This window comes from Physella acuta, unplaced genomic scaffold (assembly GCF_028476545.2).
Source record: "Physella acuta isolate Inbredline_101_S28 unplaced genomic scaffold, ASM2847654v3 ptg000200l, whole genome shotgun sequence".
Taxonomy (NCBI): Eukaryota; Metazoa; Mollusca; class Gastropoda; family Physidae; genus Physella; species Physella acuta.
In genome coordinates this window covers 1,459,055-1,466,919 of record NW_026731719.1, presented here as the reverse complement: position 1 = coordinate 1,466,919, position 7,865 = coordinate 1,459,055, and positions in this window count along the sequence as shown.

The window sequence follows — 7,865 nt, the reverse complement described above, 5'->3', positions numbered from 1 at the left end:
CAAACCCTCTATGGTCAAAGTACTGCTATGGTCAAAGCCCCGCTGTGGTCAAACCCCCTATGGTCAAAGCCCCTATGGTCAAACCCCTATGATCAAACCCCTATGGTCAAACCCCTATGGTAAAAGTCACGCTGTGGTCAAACCCCCTATGATCAAACCCCCTATGGTCAAACCCCCTATGGTGAAAGCACCGCTATGGTCAAAGCCCCGCTGTAGTCAAACCCCCTATGGTCAAAGCCCCTATGGTCAAACCCCTATGGTCAAAACCCCGCTGTGGTCAAACCCCCTATGGTCAAACCCCCTATGGTAATACCCCCTATGGTCAAAGCACCGCTGTGGTCAAACCCCTATGGTCAAAGCACCTGTGGTCAAAGCACCTAGTACCAAAAGAATATTAGCATCTTCGTAATTATGCGCAGTATTTAGAATAAACGTATTTAAGCGTATTTAATTATCATGATTTAAGAAATCACATATTTTAGATTTTTTCTATATATTTCTTTAAGTTACATATTATATTTACAAATTTACTGCTTTTGCGATAAGAATGGACATGTTTTGAAAGTTCGTTCCAGAGAAGAAAAAATGGGCTGATGCGGAGAAGAAATGCCAGGCCCGCGGAGCAAACTTGGCCAGCGTACACAGTGTCACTCAGGCCGTCTTGTTGACCCATGCTGTGGCAAGATTAGGGTGGGACACAAGATTAGGGTGGGACACACGTTTTTTTATTGACTGCTGTGGTAACATTAGGGTGGGACACACGTTTTTTTTATTGACTGCTGTGGCAAGATTAGGGTGTGACACAAGATTAGGGTGGGACACACGTTTTTTATTGACTGCTGTGGCAAGATTAGGGTGGGACACACGTTTTTTTATTGAACAACGCTGTGGCAAGATTAGGGTGGGACACACGTTTTTTTATTGACTGCTGTGGCAAGATTAGGATGGGACACACGTTTTTTTATTGACCCATGCTGTGACAAGATTAGGGTGGGACACACGTTTTTTTATTGACTGATGTGGCAAGATTAGGGTGGGACACACGATTTTTTATTGACTGATGTAGCAAGATTAGGGTGGGACACACGTTTTTTTTATTGACCCATGCTGTGGCAAGATTAGGGTGGGACACACGTTTTTTATTGACCCACGCTGTGGCAAGATAAGGGTGGGACACACGTTTTTTTATTGACCCACGCTGTGGCGAGATTAGGGTGGGACACACGTTTTTTTATTGATAGATGTAGCAAGATTAGGGTGGGACACACGTTTTTTTTATTGACAGCTGTGGCAAGATTAGGGTGGGACAAACGTTTTTTTATTTGACCCATGCTGTGGCAAGATTAGGGTGGGACACACGTTTTTTTATTTGACCCATGCTGTGGCAAGATTAGGATGAGACACAAGTTTTTTTATTGACTGCTGTAGCAAGATTAGGGTGGGACACACGTTTTTTATTGACCCATGCTGTGGCAAGATTAGGGTGGGACACACGTTTTTTTATTGACCCACGCTGTGGCGAGATTAGGGTGGGACACACGTTTTTTTATTGACTGCTGTGGTAAGATTAGGGTGGGACACACGTTTTTTTATTGACTGCTGTGGCAAGATTAGGGTGGGACACACGTTTTTTATCGACTGCTGTGGCAAGATTAGGGTGGGACACACGTTTTTTATTGACTGCTGTGGCAAGATTAGGGTGGGACACACGTTTTTTTATTGACCCATGCTGTGACAAGATTAGGGTGGGACACACGTTTTTATTATTGACTGATGTAGCAAGATTAGGGTGGGACACACGTTTTTTATTGACTGCTGTGACAAGATTAGGGTGGGACACACGTTTTTATTATTGACTGATGTAGCAAGATTAGGGTGGGACACACGTTTTTTATTGACTGCTGTGGCAAGATTAGGGTGGGACACACGTTTTTATTATTGACTGATGTAGCAAGATTAGGGTGGGACACACGTTTTTTATTGACTGCTGTGACAAGATTAGGGTGGGACACACGTTTTTATTATTGACTGATGTAGCAAGATTAGGGTGGGACACACGTTTTTTTATTGACTGCTGTGGCAAGATTAGGGTGGGACACACGTTTTTTTATTTGACCCATGCTGTGGCAAGATTAGGGTGAGACACAAGTTTTTTTATTGACTGCTGTAGCAAGATTAGGGTGGGACACACGTATTTTTTATTGACCCACGCTGTGGCGAGATTAGGGTGGGACACACGTTTTTTTATTGACTGCTGTGGTAAGATTAGGGTGGGACACACGTTTTTTTATTGACTGATGTAGCAAGATTAGGGTGGGACACACGTTTTTATTATTGACTGATGTAGCAAGATTAGGGTGGGACACACGTTTTTTATTGACCCATGCTGTGGCAAGATTAGGGTGGGACACACGTTTTTTTATTGACCCTTTAGGAGCAAGATTAGGGTGGGACACACGTTTTTTTATTGACCCTTTAGGAGCAAGATTAGGGTGGGACACACGTTTTTTTTATTGACCCACGCTGTGGCGAGATTAGGATGGGACACACGTTTTTTTATTGACTGCTGTGGTAAGATTAGGGTGGGACACACGTTTTTTTATTGACCCATGCTGTGGCAAGATTAGGGTGAGACACACATTTTTTTTTATTGATTGCCGTGACAAGATTAGGGTGGGACACACGTTTTTTTATTGACTGATGTGGCAAGATTAGGCTTCGACACAATTTTTTTATTGACTGATGTGACAAGATTAGGGTGGATCACACGTTTTTTTATTGACTGCTGTAGCAAGATTAGGGTGGGACACACGTTTTTTTATTGACCCATGCTGTGGCAAGATTAGGGTGAGACACACGTTTTTTTATTGACTGATGTGGCAAGATTAGGCTTCGACACAAGTTTTTTTTATTGACTGATGTGACAAGATTAGGGTGGATCACACGTTTTTTTATTGACTGCTGTAGCAAGATTAGGGTGGGACACACGTTTTTTTATTGACCCTTTAGGAGCAAGATTAGGGTGGGACACACGTTTTTTTATTGACCCTTTAGGAGCAAGATTAGGGTGGGACACACGTTTTTTTTATTGACCCACGCTGTGGCGAGATTAGGATGGGACACACGTTGTTTTTATTGACTGATGTGGCAAGATTAGGGTGGGACACACGTTTTTTTATTGACGGCTGTGGTAAGATTAGGGTGGGACACACGTTTTTTTATTGACCCATGCTGTGGCAAGATTAGGGTGAGACACACATTTTTTTTTATTGATTGCTGTGACAAGATTAGGGTGGGACACACGTTTTTTTATTGACTGATGTGGCAAGATTAGGCTTCGACACAAGTTTTTTTATTGACTGATGTGACAAGATTAGGGTGGATCACACGTTTTTTTATTGACTGCTGTAGCAAGATTAGGGTGGGACACACGTTTTTTTATTGACCCTTTAGGAGCAAGATTAGGGTGGGACACACGTTTTTTTATTGACTGATGTGGCAAGATTAGGGTGGGACACACGTTTTTTTATTGACCCATGCTGTGACAAGATTAGGGTGGGACACACGTTTTTTTATTGACTGATGTAGCAAGATTAGGGTGGGACACACGTTTTTTTATTGACCCACGCTGTGGCAAGATTAGGGTGGGACACACGTTTTTTTATTGACTGATGTAGCAAGATTAGGGTGGGACACACGTTTTTTTTATTGACCCACGCTGTGACAAGATTAGGGTGGGACACAAGTTTTTTTTTATTGACCCATTCTGTGGCAAGATTAGGGTGGGACACACGTTTATTGACTGCTGTGGCAAGATTGGGTGGGACACACGTTTTTTTATCGACTGCTGTGGCAAGATTAGGCTGGGACACACGTTTTTTTATTGACTGCTGTCGCAAGATTAGGGTGGGACACACGTTTTTTTATTGACTGATGTGGCAAGATTAGGCTTCGACACAAGTTTTTTTATTGACCCATGCTGTGACAAGATTAGGGTGGGACACACGTTTTTTTTTATATCGACTGCTGTGGCAAGATTAGGGTGGGACACACGTTTTTTTATTGACCCATGCTGTGGCAAGATTAGGGTGGGACACACGTTTTTTATTGACTGCTGTGGCAAGATTAGGGTGGGACACACGTTTTTTATCGACTGCTGTGGCAAGATTAGGGTGGGACACACGTTTTTTTATTGACTGCTGTGGCAAGATTAGGGTGGGACACACGTTTTTTATTGACTGCTGTGGCAAGATTAGGGTGGGACACACGTTTTTTTATTGACCCATGCTGTGACAAGATTAGGGTGGGACACACGTTTTTATTATTGACTGATGTAGCAAGATTAGGGTGGGACACACGTTTTTTATTGACTGCTGTGACAAGATTAGGGTGGGACACACGTTTTTATTATTGACTGATGTAGCAAGATTAGGGTGGGACACACGTTTTTTATTGACTGCTGTGGCAAGATTAGGGTGGGACACACGTTTTTATTATTGACTGATGTAGCAAGATTAGGGTGGGACACACGTTTTTTATTGACTGCTGTGACAAGATTAGGGTGGGACACACGTTTTTATTATTGACTGATGTAGCAAGATTAGGGTGGGACACACGTTTTTTTATTGACTGCTGTGGCAAGATTAGGGTGGGACACACGTTTTTTTATTTGACCCATGCTGTGGCAAGATTAGGGTGAGACACAAGTTTTTTTATTGACTGCTGTAGCAAGATTAGGGTGGGACACACGTATTTTTTATTGACCCACGCTGTGGCGAGATTAGGGTGGGACACACGTTTTTTTATTGACTGCTGTGGTAAGATTAGGGTGGGACACACGTTTTTTTATTGACTGATGTAGCAAGATTAGGGTGGGACACACGTTTTTATTATTGACTGATGTAGCAAGATTAGGGTGGGACACACGTTTTTTATTGACCCATGCTGTGGCAAGATTAGGGTGGGACACACGTTTTTTTATTGACCCTTTAGGAGCAAGATTAGGGTGGGACACACGTTTTTTTATTGACCCTTTAGGAGCAAGATTAGGGTGGGACACACGTTTTTTTTATTGACCCACGCTGTGGCGAGATTAGGATGGGACACACGTTTTTTTATTGACTGCTGTGGTAAGATTAGGGTGGGACACACGTTTTTTTATTGACCCATGCTGTGGCAAGATTAGGGTGAGACACACATTTTTTTTTATTGATTGCCGTGACAAGATTAGGGTGGGACACACGTTTTTTTATTGACTGATGTGGCAAGATTAGGCTTCGACACAATTTTTTTATTGACTGATGTGACAAGATTAGGGTGGATCACACGTTTTTTTATTGACTGCTGTAGCAAGATTAGGGTGGGACACACGTTTTTTTATTGACCCATGCTGTGGCAAGATTAGGGTGAGACACACGTTTTTTTATTGACTGATGTGGCAAGATTAGGCTTCGACACAAGTTTTTTTTATTGACTGATGTGACAAGATTAGGGTGGATCACACGTTTTTTTATTGACTGCTGTAGCAAGATTAGGGTGGGACACACGTTTTTTTATTGACCCTTTAGGAGCAAGATTAGGGTGGGACACACGTTTTTTTATTGACCCTTTAGGAGCAAGATTAGGGTGGGACACACGTTTTTTTTATTGACTGATGTGGCAAGATTAGGGTGGGACACACGTTTTTTTATTGACGGCTGTGGTAAGATTAGGGTGGGACACACGTTTTTTTATTGACCCATGCTGTGGCAAGATTAGGGTGAGACACACATTTTTTTTTATTGATTGCTGTGACAAGATTAGGGTGGGACACACGTTTTTTTATTGACTGATGTGGCAAGATTAGGCTTCGACACAAGTTTTTTTATTGACTGATGTGACAAGATTAGGGTGGATCACACGTTTTTTTATTGACTGCTGTAGCAAGATTAGGGTGGGACACACGTTTTTTTATTGACCCTTTAGGAGCAAGATTAGGGTGGGACACACGTTTTTTTATTGACTGATGTGGCAAGATTAGGGTGGGACACACGTTTTTTTTATTGACCCATGCTGTGACAAGATTAGGGTGGGACACACGTTTTTTTATTGACTGATGTAGCAAGATTAGGGTGGGACACACGTTTTTTTATTGACCCACGCTGTGGCAAGATTAGGGTGGGACACACGTTTTTTTATTGACTGATGTAGCAAGATTAGGGTGGGACACACGTTTTTTTTATTGACCCACGCTGTGACAAGATTAGGGTGGGACACAAGTTTTTTTTTATTGACCCATTCTGTGGCAAGATTAGGGTGGGACACACGTTTATTGACTGCTGTGGCAAGATTGGGTGGGACACACGTTTTTTTATCGACTGCTGTGGCAAGATTAGGCTGGGACACACGTTTTTTTATTGACTGCTGTCGCAAGATTAGGGTGGGACACACGTTTTTTTATTGACTGATGTGGCAAGATTAGGCTTCGACACAAGTTTTTTTATTGACCCATGCTGTGACAAGATTAGGGTGGGACACACGTTTTTTTTTTATATCGACTGCTGTGGCAAGATTAGGGTGGGACACACGTTTTTTTATTGACCCATGCTGTGGCAAGATTAGGGTGGGACACACGTTTTTTATTGACTGCTGTGGCAAGATTAGGTTGGGACACACGTTTTTTTATTGACCCATGCTGTGACAAGATTAGGGTGGGACACACGTTTATTGACTGCTGTGGCAAGATTGGGTGGGACACACGTTTTTTTATTGACTGATGTGGCAAGATTACGGTGGGACACACGTTTTTTTATTGACACATGCTGTGACAATATTAGGGTGGGAGACACGTTTTTTTTATTGACCCTTTAGTAGCAAGATTAGGGTGGGACACACGTTTTTTATTGACCCTTAAGGAGCAAGATTAGGGTGGGACATACGTTTTTTTTATTGGAATAAATGAGTTTGTATTCATGTTGTGGAAAAAACATTAAAAAAATAAAAAGATTATTTTTAGTTAGGACATTTTTTTGCTGAAATTCACAAAAGAATCCCAGAATACACAATATTATGCTCATGAATAATATGGTAGAAATACCAGAGACTCTTGAAATAGTAAGACTAGAAGTAAGTACGCTCGGAGTATTTGAAACACTCCCAAACTTTAGCACAAAATAAAAACAAAAATATATTTAGCGGCTAAAGATTGATTCGCTAATCTAGCAGACTTCTGGAAGTAAAGAAAGTCTTCAAACAGATGGTAGCAAACATGTTTTTTTAGACCTTATAATATCTCACATATGTTGATAAATTACATTAGATTTGTATTTATTAAACACATTACATTTTGAAAACATTAATCCCTGAGAGTTTTTTTTAGCAGTGACACGCCTTACTTTTGGATCGGAATCGCAGAAAGTAATGTCACACAGTGTTAGTATTCAACCGTTTTTTGTTGCTTTTTTCTTTGGTTAATGATGAAATCTGGACTTTAAAGATTGGAAAACATAAATATTTATATACAATTTTTATTCTGTATCTGTTAAAATAACGATAAGTCAATTCACATTGATCTAAAGAAAGATTGGTCTTGATACACATTATAGTTTTCATTATATAGGCTAGTATATTTAGCAGATTTATATACACTGGATACTTATTCACATAGTGGATTATTATTTGAAATTATGATGTGTATTTGTCTTAAAGTGAAGGTATGGTCTGACAAGTCACCCATCGACTACACAAGATGGGACATTGGTCAACCCGGCTTATTGAGTTTTATCTACCCTGAGGAGTCGTGTGTTCAAGTAAGCTTTAGTTAGTGGATAGTTCTTGAAAGCATCATAAATAACTAATTGATTACAAAAAGACATGAATTAAACTTA